Source organism: Rhea americana, unplaced genomic scaffold (assembly GCF_003343005.1).
Source record: "Rhea americana isolate MKP2758 unplaced genomic scaffold, rheAme1 scaffold_107, whole genome shotgun sequence".
NCBI lineage: Eukaryota > Metazoa > Chordata > Aves > Rheiformes > Rheidae > Rhea > Rhea americana.
The window spans coordinates 1,193,363-1,211,882 of record NW_028185117.1 but is presented as its reverse complement, the minus strand read 5'-3'; positions in this window follow the sequence as shown (position 1 = coordinate 1,211,882).

Sequence of the window (18,520 nt, the reverse complement as noted above, 5' to 3'; positions counted from 1 at the left end):
GCAAAYGGATGGACATTCGCTGAGCAGGAGGCAGCTGGTCGCCCGGGTGCTGCACAGTGCTGCAGCCCCACCAGCTTCAGTTGGCCCCGTGTCCTGGGACCTCAAAGGATTCGCTCYGCGTAAAGCGGCCGCTCGTCGGCAGGAGCCGTGGCGCTGGCCTTGCCCCGTCTCTCCTCTTGAGCCGAACACCCCGGGAGGTGCAGGCAGGCTGCCCGTTCGGCAGCAGCGTCCGGGCTGCCGTCCTCGTTCGCTGTCGTGCGTTGGATCCGTGTCGTTTGGTGTTTGCTGGGCTTYTGCCTGGTACGCCCATTGAGCTACTTAGTAGCAAAGCTGGGAGAAAGAGGCTGACCTGCATATTAATGTTTCAGGGCAGTGCTGCAATTTGATAACAATAAACAGAAGCTTTTATGAGGCTGTAAATGTCTCTTCCATTTATAAATATTRTGCTTTAACTAGAGGCTCCAGGGTTATCAGGCAGTCAAACCTTTTATCAAAGCCAAATAGTTCCTAAAGTACCACTCCTAAAATCTTTTGCAGACATTAATGTTTCATTAGTTCTCTCCAGTGAGTCACCCTGGGAATCTGTATGGCAAGTAAAATCTAGCTCTACAACATGGAAAGATCAAGCACATTTTTAATTCATAGTTTTAGAATTTGCTCCATATGGTGGCACATAACTGGGATTTCAAATGTACTGTGCAACTTCTCGGCTTTAAACATGGCAGAAGAATTAATAACATTACACATGCAAACATGCATCGTACAAATGTRTGCTCACTCTCCAGCCAGGTTTCTGGTCTGTGCACCCATCTAGCCCTAGCTTTTCCATGGAGAGGGGCTGCATTGACCCGGAGCCCATGCGTACGGAGCAGAGCGTAGTGCAAAGCCTGCCGAAGCTCCAAGCGTGCTCGTACAACCCTGCAGCCCCCAACGGGGATAGCTCTGTCCTCCTAAAAAGCACATTTGGCTAGTGCAATACCAACTGAAAATTTCAGAGTCCTGCTGTGCAGTGGTGCAGCTCTGCTGTTTCTCTCTCCAGATCTGTCTCGTTTCTTCTGAACTGGGGAAACTTTGCATCGTGTGGTATAAGCCCATGCACGGGCAGCTCTGACAAACGTCTGTCAGAACTTGAAGCTGGCACCTCCTGTCTCTGATTTACCAACCTGAATTTCCAGAGAGAGGTAACTAGCTTGAACTTGCACCCGTGGTGTGACAACCAAAGAAAGCATTATCCAGATCTTGATCGATTCGCATGTTTTGGGGCCAGCGGGGACCGCCGTGGCTGCCGTAAATACACCTTTCCGGTTGCTRCTCGTGGTTTAAGCAGGGATCGTTAGCAGCCTGTTGATTAACACAGTATGCACGCTTRCTACAATCAGTGGGACAGCGATTCTGGGTTTTGACTTTTTTTTAATCCCAATCCCTGCACGCCCCGGCCTCTTCTTCCCTTCGTGCTGTGGCTTGCTGTTCCTCTGAGGCCACGCGGAGCATTTGGCTGCCCTGGACTGCCCTGACCTGGCTGCTCTCCCCAGTGTTGCTCTGAAGACTTCCAGCCTTTGCTGTTTTTTTCCCAAATTTACCCTAGGCACTTCCACTCTCCCTCACTTTCCTCCTGGCATCCATTGGTCACTACAAACAGCGCTGCGGCTCCCTCACCTCTTTCCCCAGGCCTGTCGTCTGYCTGTAGCTGAAGTGAACACACTTCCATCCCATTTTAACCACTTCTGCTTTGCTTTTTCTAGAATCATGTTTACATGAAGTGGTAGAAAAAGCATTAAAGCTTAACAGCATTGATAACATCTGGAAATCTTGCCTCAGTTTACAGATTTTCTATTTCATGACCCACTCAGAGTAAATTGTACTAGCAAGACACACAGCCTGTGTATTCTCTGCTCCCTTTTTACCTCTAACCCTTTAAAACATGTATCCTCAATTCCTGCTCAGTGTTTAGATATGAATTATTGGCAACCTGTTGTTACTGCACAGTGGCGTGGAGTTTTATAATCCACATGAAAGGAACTCTGCCTTCGGTTTTGCAGTGACTTTGCTTTTTCCTTGTTGTACGCGGTCTTTCAAGCAGTGCTTGCTTAGGTCTGTGTAGTTTCTTCAGTCRACGTTTCATACAAGTTACAACAGCAGTTCGAGCGGGTGAGACTGAACCTGGATTTTCRTTTGCAGGCTGCTGTCAGAACAGCAGCCTGAAAGGGCACAGGCCGCGTCACCAGTGCATCCTCTCTCTGGGCAGGCTTTTCTGTGACAGTTCAGAAAATCAGCAGGTGAGCTTTGTGAGTGTTTGTGGTACATATGGACTCTCAAACGTAGAAAAAGAGCCAAGTGCCTGCGTCCTGACTGTACTGGAGGGGGGCGAGAGCTCGGGGAGGTAGGTGCACACTTGGGAGAGGTGTGTTGCTGGGCGCCTGGGGGACTGCCYGTGTCCAAGAGCACATGAGGTCCCACAGATTGCACTGCTGTTCCCTCTGCTGTTTTGAGCATGGTTTTAGTTCAAGGAATAGCAGCTGAGCTGTTCTTTTCTTGGCCATGTCCCACTTAGTGCTGGGGTCTCTCACCTGAGAGAGCTTTAGAGCTTGGGCTGAAATGAACTCCAAGCATTTGGAAGAAGAGTGAGTCTGTCCTTGACAGTGAGCTTTAACACRGTGATGCTGATGGTGTCAGCATGTCTGTAGATTTCTGCAAAATGCTGACGTTCATCTCCTGTGTCTTGCGTCTCCCTTATTGAGCCCGTTGCAAGTGTGTTTATCAATAGTTGCTCATTATTAAAGAGGGAGTCAGCAACAAACTGGTGGCATACCTAATGGGTCCCCCAGGARTCCGTTTGGACCAATTACTCTATGTTATTTGTTTCTGTGGTCTGGAAGAAACTGTCCAGCCTTTGCTGGGAAAATTAGCAAATGACAGAATTGGTAGCAATGGGGACAATCAAGTTGCCCAGCACAAGTGGGTTTGTGTGGTGACATGGCTTCATTTGAACTATGTGCAATTTTTAGCATAGTCAAAGCAAGCTCAGACACCTAGGACCRCTTGGTGTAGCTCACGCTTGCTGGRTGGTGTCCATCCAGGATCTCAGAAACGGCATCTCAGCAGAGGAGCCGAGTGTCACAGGAGAAGCCCTTGGAACAGAAGATCCCAGGGAGCTGCCAAAGTCAAATGCGAGAAGCTCTTGTCTGAAAGTGGGGCATCATCAGATGATGAAAGCATTGTGTTATTTCTGCCTGCAGAATTAATGAAGCTGCTACGTGAATGCCATGTCCACGGACATTGGGGAATCATGCAAGGTAGAGCACCAAAAATGATCTGTTGTCTGGAAAMCTGCTCTTTAAGGTATGCCTATGTTTGCATAGTTTGAATATCRCCTCTGCCCAAACCAACTTGTGCCAAATGGTTATAGTAGGCTCACGGGGTGCTTTAGTAGTCTCTGTGCAGAGAGTATTTCTCCTGGGATATTGTGTGGTTGTTTGCAGAGTAGTGCAGAGGCCTAATCTGTGAATTTACTCCCAAAGTTTTRTCTCTATCTTTCTCTCACCTTTCATAAAATTGCTGTCTGTGGCAGCATCAAGAAAACAGCATATAAAAACCTTGCGGTAGAGTTGCTTATCATTAATGCAGRCAGTTTGAAGGCATAAACAAACAGCGTTTGGCAGGAAGAACCTTTTAATGAGAATGCCATTAAGGAATTCAATTTGAAAAGTGCAAAAGGTTTCCTTGCACATGCCTCTGGCTTCTCAGCCTTCCCGTTCATTTCCTGGCCACTAAAGATAAAAAAGCAATTTGGGGTTCGTTTTCCAAAATTCTGGGCTTCAGTGATTTCTGTTCACAGCTTTGCCACTCAGCTTCTCACCAACAGGAGCCGCAGAAAGACTTCACAGCTAGGGAAATGCAGCAGAGATTTTTGATACTAGAAATTTCTAAGAAAAAAAAAGGCATCATGAAAATAATTGGCTGGAAAATGAAGCTGGCCAAACTCAGTCCATAAATAATGCGGAGAAGCTTAACAGTGAAGGAACAACTAACCTCAAGTTGGGGTGAATGATCCATCTCTTCCTGTGACATCTCTCTAAAGCAGCTGCTAGGGCTCATTTAGGAATTATGGGGTCGATGCAGAGATGATTCGATATTGATCTTCGGCCTGGCTTTATGCAGATCGTAAGTCTGTAAAATTACAACAGGCCTCACAAATTTATTAAAATGGCTTAGGAAAAAAAAAATCTATTAATCGTTTTGGAAATGCAGGTCAGAGACTCTGAACGAGAATAATCAAGCCCTAAGCCACCGCCAGCTGGGTTTGCCAGGAAAGCCGCAGCGAGGCCGCACTCGCCGCCGCTCACTGCCTGGCCAGCGCCGGTGCCCCCCGCCGCAACGCCTTAGCCTGCCATCGTCGCTCGAGGCGCGTTAGCAGGATGCRCTTGTAAACCATTCCGGGGATATTCGAATCGATTATTAACATTGGCCCCAGACCTGCCAAACCTGCGAACTGGGCGGCTTCAGCACGAGCTGCGGGCGCGCGTCGCCGCTCGGGGAGAGGCGGGCGGCTTTCTCCCCGCCGCCGCGCTGTCACCTCCCGTTGCTCCCGATAAAGCACGAGGTCACCGGCGTACGTATTTTCTGATGGAATGAGGTCATTGAYGTTATCCCTGATTAGAATGAATAATAGTTGTGACAGCTTCTTCGTCATTTTACCTTAAAAATGAGTCTAGTTTCCTATCCTGCCTGGCCTTTTCTTCTTAAAGGTACCAACACTTGCAAAGCAGCTCTAGAAGCTAAGGTCTGTGTGCAGGGGGTTCCTCTCTCCTTGGGAAACTTAAGAAGGAAAAGAAGCAGGTTTAGGGGTCCGACAGCAAAAAACACCCCTACGTATCTTCGGCTGYGTTTGAAGAATTGCCTTTCTCGGGCAGCAGAGCTGGTGGAAGCAACCCCCCACATCAGCTGTGGCAGACCAACCAGCTGCGCAGGGTTGTGTTATAGAAAGGAGCACAGGAAGGGTCCAAGTTGGAAGCAAYGTGCTCGTGCCGGAGGAGCGGACAACGGCAGGAAGGGGAGGGCAGAGGCACCGTCAGCTCTACCAGCAGCAGCAGTGGATCCGGCGCCTTGCRGGCATGGGGTGGCTGGAGATGCTGCTCCTCCCACCTTTGCTGGAGATTGTCACCAGATACGTGTCCTCATCCCATAGGACGCAGGATGGTGCTGGAAATGTCCTCAGAGGAGACAGTGGGCCGTGACACCTTGCAGGGCTGCAGTGAGCAGCACCTCAGCTCATCTGCCAGATCACTGAACGGGTTAAACTGGGTCTTGTCTGGTTAAATCAGGTCTTGTACACCTGAGAAGGACCTCTGGTGGGGGGCAGCTGACTGCAAGAGCTACTATTTAAAGGAAAGGGTCAGCTGGTTTGCCTAGGTGAGGAAACCCCTGAGGCTGTTTTCCTAAGGTGTGATTAAATGGCTGTAGAGCTGAATTTGAGCCTTCTAATTTCAGAAGAGCTTAGCAATATTTCCACCCAACTTGATTCAAATGGAAAAAGGCACTTTTATACMAAAATGAGAGTTTAAGTTCAAGCTKTATTCATTTTCATAAATTTGAAGGCCTGGAAGACGCATTAGATCATCCGCTCTGCCCTCCGTAGCATCTCACCCCGGTGCCCCTTACGGAGCGTGACAGCATGACTGAAGCTCCGCTTAGCGTTTAACAGCCCCATTAATTTTCAGTTGATGCGCTGCTCAGGCTAAGGGGTTTGCACCCTTGACCTTGGGCACCTAACCCACAAAGCAGCAGATTTTGTGTTTGCAACTCTCCTGTAAGCACTCAGTCTTTGGGCACTGGGAGCGCAGACAGTTATAACCAGCTCCGTCAGCCAACATAAAAATCGCTTAAACTTTTCTGGTACGGAGAAGGCTAGAGMTACAGGAGAAATTCAGATGCCCTTGTCTTGTTTAATAATTCTGCAAGTCTGAAAGTGTCATTAAACATTCAGCAAACAGAACGTAATATGCTTACAGAAACTCTGAGAGCTTTAGCTTTTCCTTGCTTTTTGAATTCCTATTCAAGTCGACTTGAAAAATGAAGAGAATTCTTTTTTTTTTTTTGTCACCTTATAGTAATTGGGATTGAATTTGAACTGTTTTCTTCTCCATTAATTTAAGTAGCAAATGGAAAACGTTTTGCTCAAAAATCTTTAGGGAGTGCTTGGGGACTATAATTGATCTAACCAGTGCATGAGAGAAGTAATACAGTGCAGATTCTGCAGTTCCAGCAGAACCTCCCTTGCACTTGAACGGAAGAGCGCYGAACTCTGCGTCGTGCGGAGACGCACAGCTGCTGGAAGAGATAAGGTAGCGGGAGCGGGCCCGAATGCCAAACCGAAGGTCGTGGTTGAGCTGACCAGTGCTTGTTCCCTSCATCAACCTCCCCCCTTGCCCACTGGCCTTGGATACATCTGCGGTTGGGTTTGGAGTCTGCGCGTGGGGGATGTTGTTAATCGTTCCCTGAGGCAGCTCCTGAGAACGGATCCAGCAGCACTCAGGATCCCTAAGGGCAAACTGGGATGCACTTAAGTGCCATCTTTCCTAGAGACCTTCTACAGCAACTTCTCCTGGCTTGCAGCAGGGAGAGAGGGGCACCGTAGTGGCCATGAGCCTGTTGGCATGGTGAAGCTTAGCCATGAGTTTCTGAGGCCTCCGCGCACGTGAAAACAAGGAGGCTCCGAGAGCCTCCGTAGTCGCCGTGCCGGGCAACATCTCTCCCAATGACCGATGGGGCCTGGAGTGGCCTCTCTGTCGCTGGCCTGGCCTCTGGCCAGGACACGTCCCTCTCCTTGCAGTGGCCGAGGGATGGAGCCCTGGAGAGTGGCAGATGCTCCAGCTGTGCCAGGGAGCAGGGGGAAACGTCTGAGAGAGCAGGTCTCAGGCGCTGCGGCGCTTTGGGGCCCTGTTCTAAGCAATGACGTTTCTGGTTTTCGGATGAAGTGACTTTTAGTTCTGACACCTCTCAGGTGCCTAAAGGAGCAATAATGGTTGGTTTATGATCCACTATCAGTCATTGCTTATAGTGAAAATAAAGACCAAGCCCTCCCTAGCCAAAGGGAGCAGGGGCAGTCTGGCGTGGAGTGCAAGTGAGCTGCCAATCTACAGTTACAAGCATGCACAGAAAAGCAAAATAATATTTTTCCAGGGTTGTTATCAGTGCAAGTTAATAGAGCTCTAATGAATAATAATTTATATCCAGATAGATTGCTAACTTCTCTGCTTTTGCTGACATGGTGAGCAAAATGTCTAGTAGTTCTTTTGATTTGCCACAATTAACGTTTCATGGCATGTACAAGAGTTAATAAATTAAAAAATTTAATTAAAAGTTGTCACTTTTCTCTTTTGTAAAGACTGAGTGGCAAACAGAGCCATAAAGCCACGTCGTACTCAGAATCAGCATGTTGATGTAAATATGGGTAGATGATGCTAACAACTGAGTTATTTCTTTTTAATCTCCCCATGTTTTGAATGGCAACATGGCCTTAAATGAAAATGCTCATTATACAGTTTAGATGGATGCTATTACTAAGCACATTAATCATTTTTTTCCCTCCAAATGTTCACTTTACAGATGTAATTATTTTTAATCATACTGGTTCCACTGAATTAGAGMTTTGGTTTCCTTTTTAGACTCAAATTCAGGGCCTTTGTGTTTAAAAGCACATTATTTTTAAAGATTATTTCCTGCCATTTTACTTCAAAGGCACCTAATAAAATTTCAGTAAATGTGATTAACTAGCCCAGAAAAGTTGCCATGGTATTTTTCTTCTTTTCAGCATCGTAAAATAGCTGGCTTCTCTACTGCAGRTCTGCAGCTTCACAAGGGTGGTGTGGGTGTGCAATTAAACCGACCCCTTAATTGTGTGTGTCGCAAATACCTTTCCTTGCAGCTTCAGAGATTGAGACGCAGCTAACGAGTGGTTAACCCCAGCAGGAGATCAGGACAAGGCCTGGGTGGCATTTAAATAACACCTACAGCTTGTTTTGGGGTCTCACAAGGTTCTTAGGAGACTGTCGCCTCAAAAACGAATTCTGTCCTACGCTTAAAAAATATCCCAAATCTGCAAATCCATGGGAAGTTTTGAGGAATGTTTTTTTCCTTGGCAGTTTGCAGCAGGAAAAGCAGCACAACATTTTGTGCTACCAGCTGCCGTCTGGCAAAATCTCTGTGTCCGAGCTGTTCACCTGCTTTCTGAAGAACAACAATTAAACTCCGCATTGAAGACTCTTCAGCCACAGCCAGCCCTTTCTGGTGCTGCCCCTCTGCTAGTACGTATAATTAATACGGACTATGAGACATTAAGCAACAAATTCTCTAATTGAGAGAGATTTCATGTGCAGATGAGGAAGCAACCATCTGCCATCTTCTTTGTGCATTTGTGTGGTTTATTTTAAAAAGAGAAGTAAAATCCCTAGGAGATTCACTAAGACCAAACAYGCCCCTGAGGGAACCTGGCTTTGCCTTTGCTGGAAAGGTATTTGTTGTAAGCTAAATTCACATTCTCCATTCACATTTTCCACAGCARTTTTGCTGAGGTGGTAAGGAATGTGACTTCTGTGAGATCCTACTTAACAAAACGTTTAGCAGAAGTAAAAAGAAAAAAAAACCCAAGCAAACAAAAACCTCCCCTGCCTTTTATGCTAATCCACCCAGGAATGCATGAATAGCATATTCTTTGTCCATGATACGATGGTGCATATGTTGCCAATCCYATGCTTTAATTTTAATGTAATATTCAGTGCTGCAGTGCTTCATGTCTGATCCTGCACGTTAGAGCAGTCCGGTGGCTCCRGTGAAAAAAAAATCTAGCTCCTGTTGTCTCTGGCTTTGGTGTTGCCTGTATGGCCATGCCTCTGCCCCGCCACCACAGAGAGCACGCGRAAAAGGCAAGTGAAGGCAAGAAGTGTCCCGATGGGATTTGGTAAGTTGGGATGAGTCAGAGATGCACTGGGAAGGTATGTGACAGTGAAAGGAGATCGGGGCGCTCGAACTGAGCCACAAGGTCCACGTCTGTGGTTCCTGGGCTACAGTTTGTGCTGCTCCCTGAGATGATTAAGTCTAGTTTGCCAAGKGAAGCTCAAGGAGGTAGGGCACTGTGCTTTACTGAGATGGGGGTGTCTCAGTCCCATCAGCTTTTGTAAGGTCCCAGCTAAAGTGGAAATGGCGTAAATTAAGGGGAAAAAAAAGCTAAGAAAGGTGAAAATACTTTGTGCACTTCACAAGTGTGAAAACACTTGTGCACCTCTCTTTATAGCACAAAGCTCAGTTCCCTCTTACTGCTCCGTGGCCAGCACAGGGGACACGTCTGCCTCCTTGCAGCTCTAAAGACAAAAGCCCTCCGTGGTGAATGGCCACAAAAGTCAAGTACCACAGGCAGTCCACGCAGCAATTATTTTGCCAGTGTTGTTTGCGCCTCATCAGCATGTTAAGGGGCTGGCAGCTCCGCCGGCAACRGAATGAATTTAGCCTGATTTCTTAYGACTTYGTGTGCTTCTCCAGGGGCCRATACGGGACAACTTGTCCTCATCTGCTCCTCGAGTGGGAGGCAGCTAACATCTGTCTCTGCCATGTTTCTCAGTTCTGTGAAAACTTTTAGGAATTTACTGCCATTGAGATCTCTGCCTTTTTGTCAGGTTTAATTGAAATTAGTTAATCTTTTAATTTATTGAGGATGGCAAAGGAGGAGATGTATACAGTCGTACATACAGCACAATTCCTTAAGCTTCTTTTCCTTAGGAAACCTGGTAAGAAGAGTCTCCTGCCTCCATGCATAATGGTGAAGYAGGCTTTCTTAAAAGGCATTTAGCTGTGGCACAAATTTAAAAGAGAGCAAGTAAAATAAGAGTCCTACCTCATTTGTAGGCAGCGGGCTGGGATTTTTTTCCCCCCTTAGAATCCTTGACACAGAACTCCTATATAAAACACTTCAGCTGCTCATTCATAGGTTTAACTGTGCTGAAGCCTATCCAGTGGAAAGAAATCTTATTATCTTCAGCTTAATGTTTCATTATCTGGCACAATATAAGGATATTAGACTTTGATTGCTGGTTCTCTTTGGAGAGCACAACATTTAAATTCTTACTCCTATCTTCATTTTAAATTTTATCTCCCCCCACCTTTTATTTTTTCAAAAAATGGTCACATTTAAGTTCCATTTAAATTTCATCTTTTGAGTTTTGGGGTAAAAAGTTTAGGTGRTAAGTTACCTGTTCTAATTAGCTTTCCCTTAAAGTGCTCAGATTATTCTGATGTTCATCCATGCGTTTTATATCCTAACACTATGTAGACAAAATAATGGACATGGAGCAATTGCAGTGGCCATTCACTACGTACCAGCATCCCGCATCTAAGGGAAAAATCCCTTTTAAGCGTACTGTGGTGACCTGAAGCACCTATGGGCTTTACTAAGCCATTCCTCTGTGACAGTGTCGTCTGCCATTGTAGTAAATAAGTTATTTAAGCTGATTTATGGGTGACAGTAAAGTATCCAGAATCTGTTGTACTATGAAAGGCATATACRTTTGCTGTAAATGGATCTTCAATCTCTCTGAATAGTTTGCTTCTTTTTCACACACTATAAAATTGCCACTTTTACGGCCGGGCTTGATGTACGATGCGGCTGAAGAAACATAGGAGTTAATTAAAGAATAAAGGGCTGTCCTTTCYGCTGCCTGTTTCTGTTCCTGATCTTGAGGTGGTTATTTTTTGCTATGCAGAGATTTACCTCTGTTTATGTGGATAGTAGAGTTTGTAGTAGGTTACTAACCATGCAGTAGGTATATTCTCAGGCTRTGCAGGAGCATGATTGGGCCCAAATCTGGAGGCTTTGTATCACCAGGAAATACCTGCAGTCATAGGATGCATTTGTATTTMTTTAAAATTGTCAGGAAGGTACCAGGCTGCAAAACATAGTCATTTCTGTAAACTGTAATTCCACTGTGAAAGCTAACGTGGCAAAAAATAGGGCAGGAGAGGACCACTGAAGTTGTGTGTGCCGCTGTCGCAGATGGCCACGCGTTGTCATCCCAGTCAGGCATGCATCAGCGTCTACCCTGAATCTCCTTGGCGTTTGCTTGTTGTTGCTTTTTGTTTATTTTTGCTCTTGCAACTCCCCCTGGAAGGCTATTCCAGGAAATCGCTCCTCTAACGGCTAGAAATCACCCTCAGCTTTCCAGCCAGAATGGACTCGTGCCAATTAATGCTCCTTTGTTCTCGTGCCAGCCTCGTTCTTCAGCTTTAATCGCTCTTCTGGCTCCGCGACGCTTACCCCCGAGGTATTTATAGAGCCCAGCCGGATCTCTCTCGGCCTCCGTTTTGCGAAGCTAAACGAGACGAGACGAGCGCTCCTGGTTCACCCGCCAGAGACAAACCTCGTTTCTCTGACCRCCCTGCGCCCAGGCCCTGTCGGGTTTATCTTCTCGCTCAGAGTTGGCAAGGGCCATCCCTTGACCGTCASTCAAGGTCTCCCCAGGTCGTCTCACACCAAAATTAATACTCCTCTGTCCTGGGAAGAGGAGTCGGAGTCACGGAAGTGACCCGCTCTGCATCAGCCTTCAGAAGCGAATGCGTGTGTCTGCACAGCTGGTGCGGAGCTTTCCGCTAGCCTTGCGTTTCCCTGGCCCGCAGGTCTTGCCTCGCTCGAGAGGGAGCAGCAAACGTTGTACAGCCAGGGAGAACCTTCTATTTTGATGTTTTCCCATTTAATCCTGGCCACTGTGCATTGCATAAAACAAAACACACAACTTCTTCTTCCTCTCTCACTATGTGATGGGAATTCCCCTGAGCTCTTTTTCCTTAACATCAAGAGAATATCATTTAGATAGCCAAAAGGAAGGTAAATCTAGCGTAGGATCGTCATGAGAGAAAAAAGTTTTTTCAAGAGAAAAAAAAAGTGCCTCCTTATATTTAAATTTTAGGAGACATGAAATTGTTTAGCTTGCTCATCGTTTCCCAGTATGAGATGAGACATTTGCAGAACGTGTCCTCTCAAAACAACTTTAAAAGATAAAGTACTGTAATTGCCCTGAAGTATAGAACATTTTTTTCTCCATATTAGTTTTTCTTAGACAAAAATAGCAGGAAAGTGTCAGGGAMTGTAATTCACTGTTGTTTTTCCACATGGCTTAATCGTATGCCTTAATTTTGAAGCCCACGTCCAATAACTCCAGTTCACTTTGCCAGCATCTTTRATAAATCATCCTTCCCCTGTACAACCTTTATTATTGCCGGGCCCTTTCTGTCATGTTTTTTGCTTCATGCAAATATTGTAATATACACAGMTATTTAATATCCTGTGGATACCTGCAGTTTCTCCTTTGGATTACTTTGCTCTGGGAGGAGAGGTAGAGTCTCTGSTTTCAGGATCAGAGAGATGCAACGGTGTCTCATTCCCCTGGGGTCTCATGGATCTCATGGCTTTRTCGCGAACGGGCTGGAAAGGCTAGAAACACAGTTAGAGAACTAAACAGTGGAGATGGTGAAACAAAGAGAGATTCCTAATGTTGTGAGGCTTATAGGGTTTTAGAAGGTACAGAGCCCTTCATAAACCTGCCCAGAACCCAGTTTTACCTTGAGGAATGCAGCTACCATTCCTCTCACATACAGGGCTTATCACCTCTCTGCCCTTTGCAGCCTACCTCATGTCTTCTGTGTTAGCTCTAATAAATGTTAATCCAGAAGAAAAGGCTCAAAAGACCAAGCTGACCAAGCTCAATTAGTTCTTTGATTAATGTTATAATTGAGCTATAAGCCAGGCAGATAGCCCTTACTCATCTGCAAGTGGTGGCAGCGTAGAGCCTGCTCAACACATGTTTCAGCACAATTATGTTTATATCTCAGTTTGTTCTAACTTAAAGCATCTGTTCTTTTTACCTCTGACTTTTCTCTCTGCTCTCCCCCAGTACGCAAGCTTGCCGGAAGGGCATTCTCAGGGCCTCTCTGTATCTCATCGTGGGCGGCCCTCACTGAGCGAGGATGTCGGTCCTGTCTTGTTGGCACAAGCCACTTAGGACCTGTAAATACAGCTTTGCGTGAGGGGAAAGCRTTTCGGGAGGAAAACTGTTGCTGCTGTTTGCACACTTCAGTGTAGTATGAGGAGGGAGTTGGAGTCTAATGAATACATAAAGTGCTGAAAGTGGTACAGCAGTTAGCACCAGGGTAGGTGAGCATAAGACCCCCCAAAAAAACCATGTAGTTTGCCTCCACTCCTCTCTTGCTGTGCTCTGAATTGGTCGGAAGTAAGCCTGCAAGATGCATATGTTTCAAGCAGGGTGTTTTCACTCGGACACATACCATACAACTATTCTTGTTGTATGTTTTCTGACCTGGAATAGTTTCCTTTGACCCTTTGGATTGTTTATTGAGCCTGTCTGCTTCTGTCCATGTAGGTAACACCCGCCAAGTCACCGTCTCAGGGCATACGTGATTGCTTTGTCCTCGTGCTCTTCACCCTTTCCGGCTGCTTTGGGAGACCAGATGCTGGGGTAGATGGAGCCTTGGTGTGCTGCAGTATGCCCGTCCCCGAGCTCTGCACCTGACTGGGCTGCCCACYGCTGCGGCTCTCCTGGACATCACCGCATTCCCACTTGTAAAGTTTAGCAGGGGGGCAGTCTGAGCAGATGCTGGTATTGTGGGCTGTTTGAAGGAGCACCGTCACTCCTAAAGGTGAACGGCCAGAGCTAGGCATTCGTTTTTATTTGCCTGTCYGTGGTAAGAAAATCTCCTTGCTGTGTACTGCAAAAAAAGTCATCTTTCGAGGACACCTCCACTCCAATTTAAATCAATCTATCTGTCCTTCTTGGTGCAGTAGGTGTACTTTTTCATACAGGTTTCTTTATTGAGATTTTTTTTGCACAGGACACTATAGGTGCTAGAAAGATAAGAGACAGGGGAATGCTTTTTAAAGGCTCTGCAGACAGCTTCAGATGGTTTTCAGAGGTTTCCTCCTGCAATTGAGTGTTTAAAAAATCCTCTCACAATGAATGTATACCCGTGTTTGATACTCACTAACAGCTTGTTTTAACCTCATGATGCTAGAGACAGATCTCAACCCTCAGTGAGGGTATTCCTACTGAAGAAATAGCCCCATAAAAGCCAGTGGTCATTAATGCTGTCAAAAACTCATTAATAGTGGATGGGGATAGCAGAATTTGGCTCATATTTCCTTTTGGGATTATGGAAATTGCKTTGTATTTTCTGGCAAAATAGCTGATCCTTCTACTCTGACCATTTTATTATAAAGTAAATACGCAAGAACAAATGCGTATACTGCCACCGTTTTGTGTCATTCTTACTGGGATTTGCTTTCTCTGTTTACTAGTGAAGGAAGAAAGATCTGAAACATCCTCAAAGTCTAATGAGATGCTAATGTGCTAAAAAGAGCCTTTGAATGAGCTTGTTTTAGTCAAAATATTGCAAGTATGTTAATTCTGAGGCTTTCAGTAGTACTGAAAATGCTTATTGACAAATGCCTCATTTTCTCTTAATAACACTTGCTTTAATGTTGCTGTAAATAACATCAACTTTGCCTTAATGTTATAGTCCTAGCAGTTAAAAATCTACCTTCAGTAGTTCCTTGCATTTTCAGTGTAGTGTTTTCATTTGATCCCACATGCTTTTGACAGTCGATTTAAATGCAAATGATTAGAGAACACTGAATTAAAGCAGAACCCCGGGTACGTTATGAAGCTAATAGAGCAGCCAGATTGTGGACAACACCTGAGCTCACCTGAGCTCGACTTTTCGTGTTAGACCAATGGTACTAATAGGCTGAGTTGACCGTCTGTGAATGGGCATGAAAACCACAGGTCGTTCTTATCTTTTGCTTTCTGTAGCACGGACTTAACTGTGCGGAGTTTTCTTCCGCTCCGAGGAATTACAGGTTTTCTGGTTCATCTCAGGTGAGTTTGGCAATGTAACTCTAGAAGGGTTTTCTTTCTATGTCACACTACAAAACGGAGCACTTCTCATACCTTGCTCTGTTGGCCTGTTGCCTCTCCCCGTGCGCAGGGGAGTTGCATGGGGCCTACGAGTCGTCTTCCTCGGTACACCTGTGTACAGCACAAGGTCGACTTCTTTGCTTTAGGCATTGAAGTAACAACTACTAAGGAGCAGCAAGTCCAGGCATGGAAACCATGGGGAGCCTGGGGGCTGCCTGGGGGAGCGGAGCCCAGGCCGGGACATACGGGTGCTCGCGTCCTTCAGCAGCCAGCAGAGAGAGYGAGCAATGGGCAACCCCGTGAGGTCATCTGCCGAGTTTCGGAAAACTTTGGCTGATGTGAAAAGAACGGTTTTATTGCAAAGCTGAATACAGTGGAACAGTTTGAACTCAACGTTTTCAGCGTTAGACGTCAGGTGCGGAGGTCTGCTGAAGCCTTGCCCTGTCGATTTGCATGAGGCTGGCGGTCTCCTCGGGGTTGAGTATAGGCCTGTTTCTTGGCTCCAGATAGCGGCTGGAGCCATCCGCGTGGTGCAGATTAGTAACAGTGGATACGGAAGAACTAGAATCAGCGGAGAAACTGGCAGCAACGTAAATACACCGGCAGGTTTACGGCCAAAAGTTTGTAGCAGGTGCTGAGAGAGCACGAAAGGAGGGGGGAAGGAATGCCTTTCTGTTGGCGTCTGGATAGTTTGCGGGAAGCTGAATTCAGACGGAGTGTTTCATTTGGAATAGTTTCACTTCACCCCTCAGTGGTTTTGTCTGTATTAGTTCGGATGATAAATGTCCTTTTTAAGTGTCACTATTATACTCAGCACTGTAATTTGCAGCTATTTCACCATGTTGCAAGGAAAAAATTTATCATTATAAAAATTAATTTTTTTTACTCAAATATTTTGACACTGTCAAAATTACAGTTTTGGTATGATCATTTTATGGTTTCACAATAGACCAACTTTGAATTTCTATTCTGCTAAACTTTTTGTGTGCGCAACTGATTTTTCTAAGCTAACGTGCCGGGGAGAGAATAACAACTCTCTCCCAAAAGCTCTGTGTGGAAAAGGACGTTTCTGTCCGTTTTCCCTTCCCACCTGCCCGATTTAACCTTTTGACCATCCTCCGGCCTGTCTCCTAGTGTGACCTTTTTATCAACCGTTGCAGTGAAAATGGAAGTGGGTTTAGGCAGCGCTGTCTGCTGCTGCTGGAAATTGTTGTGTGCCGTGACCTTGCTCGTGTCCTTAATCTCTGCTAGAGACGCTCGTCTCCTTGCACTGTAACCAATGAATCAATTTTATTTTCCCTGCCAAAAGGAGGGGGGGGGAAGCATTTTTCTAGCACTTTTCTTTCCCTTTCGTTCCCCCCTCTCCTTATCTCCAGTAGAAAAACTCCTGCAGTTTCTGTCTTTGCAACAGCTTATTGATTGCGTGTGTTGACCGTACGTTTGTGGGCGCTGAAGGATTTGATTTTATTTCTATTCGCTCAATGATATCTGAAAAAATGACTGCTCTAGGGGCTGCTGGGAAGCGGGGATCTTGTCAGCATGTTTTATACCGCTTTAGTCAYGTACGGTTGCAGCCCGGCGAGGTGATGACACAAGGTATTTCCTTTGGCCTCCTTAGATGTTCCCTTTGGAAGAGAGGTGCATCTGCGGTCCCAGGACTCCGGCGCGGCAGCAGTGCCCCCCGTTGCGCTCGTCCGCATTTAGCACGCTTGTATAAACTGTTTGCCAAGCAATAAAAGTAGTCCTCTTTCTAAGCATTTGCTGCGAAGGCAGAAGCAGTGGCTGAGAGGGGTTTCGCTCCGTCCYGGGCCCGCTGGAGCAGGGCAGGCCGTTGTTACCGCCCATCGGTGCCTGGCTCCTGACCGCCCTCTTCCAAACCTGCGCTCACTGAGACACCGATCGGGAGTCTCGTGTCTCCTGATGGCTTGGTATTGCAGCGCGCAAGGGCAGGAAATTTGAGCCTTCTTTCTCTGGTAGGAAGAGCACTTAATTTCCCTGAAAAAATCRCAGCTCTCGCGTTGTTACAGCCACACAAACACGATGTCCCGGCTCCCTTTCACSTGCTAGCGCCCTCCACAACGGCGGGACCGTCTACGAGAGCACGTTGCAGCGCTCGCAGTTAGGAGGTAAGGTCGCCGAGCCGCCGAAGAAGCAGGGCTCCACGTGTTTTTGCAGCGGGGTCTGCGAAGCCCCTCCGCCCCGAGAGGCCAGGAGCGACGGGAACCGAAGGGAGCGCGACGGCGACGTGCCGCCGGGGCTGCGGGAGCGCGGAGCGCTGTCGTCCGCTGCTTCGAGATTCAGCTCCGCGCCGCGCAGCTCGCGCCGGGCGTTTGGCAAGTCGCTGCCCCTCCTTTTGCCCCCTGTAAATACGGCCTAACGCCTCACATGGCGAGAGCTAAAAACTGACCATCAGATGGTGTTTTGGACAAAAGACGTGAAGTTTGCTTTTTTAAATAAGGGCTTGATTAGTATGATTGAATACTCTCATCGTGTCTCTTTTAACTATAAATGATTTTCTCTTACTTCGTTCCGCCGTCTTCAAAAGCTTTAGAAGATGAGATAAAAGCAGGTAGGGCCAGGCATTGCAGAGAAGTGTTAATAACTGSGTGGGAGTTTTTGACCCAGATGCACATATTTTAGGACAAGTTAAAGGGTTTTAGGTTGACCATTACATGGCAAAGGAAATGCAGAGTGGATTCTTTCATGAGAGGTTACAAAAGGAGAGTGCGTGTGTGATGCTAGGGGAGCGCTGTTACCTGCAACACCAGAAAAAAAGATTAATTGTAGGTTGGAGTCCTATTTGRCTGAATGTTACATAGGCAGAGACCATAAAAATCAATCTTGCTGTGTGATGTTAAAATTGCCCTTAATTGGAGCTACGCAGCAGCATTTTTACACTCACCTGTGATAACCCGGCTTTGCGTAACAACGTATTACTCATGGAGATAGTCATTGGCGCGCAGTGACAGCAAAACGCTTCCTTTACGTTTATCGGTAGAAACCCGGGAACTGGCATACAGCGTGCTCCTCTAAAAGCTTTCATGAATGTTAATGGCAAGGAGTATAGCCTGAAGACAAAACCTGTGCCCGAGAAAATATAGGAAAGGRAAGCCAATAAAGCATCGTGTGGAAACTATCGCTGGAAAACTGTGGTTTGAATTAATTTTTAGTTCAGCAGGACTTGTTAAAACYATAAATAGATGAAGAGTCTCTTGCTCTCCTAGCTTTCTTCCTCTTATAGTGCACTTTAGAAGTCTTCACATTCAGTGATTTTTATTTTATTATATCTCGCTATCACTGCAGGCTCTCTTTCGCAGAACTACTTTGATATCAGGCTGCTTTATCTCAGTTCCTAGTGTGATAAAAGCCAATTTGGAGTCACTTTYTTTACACAAAACAATGGAAAATAGAAGGCATTTTGGTGATAACAGCATGTTTAAAGAGGGATGACCATCTGCCTTCATTCGCTTCGCCTGCTTTCCGCGTCCTTTCGAGCTCTGCTTTCACTGTGGGAAGGTGCGATCACAGAGACCGCTTTCAGTCCTGCC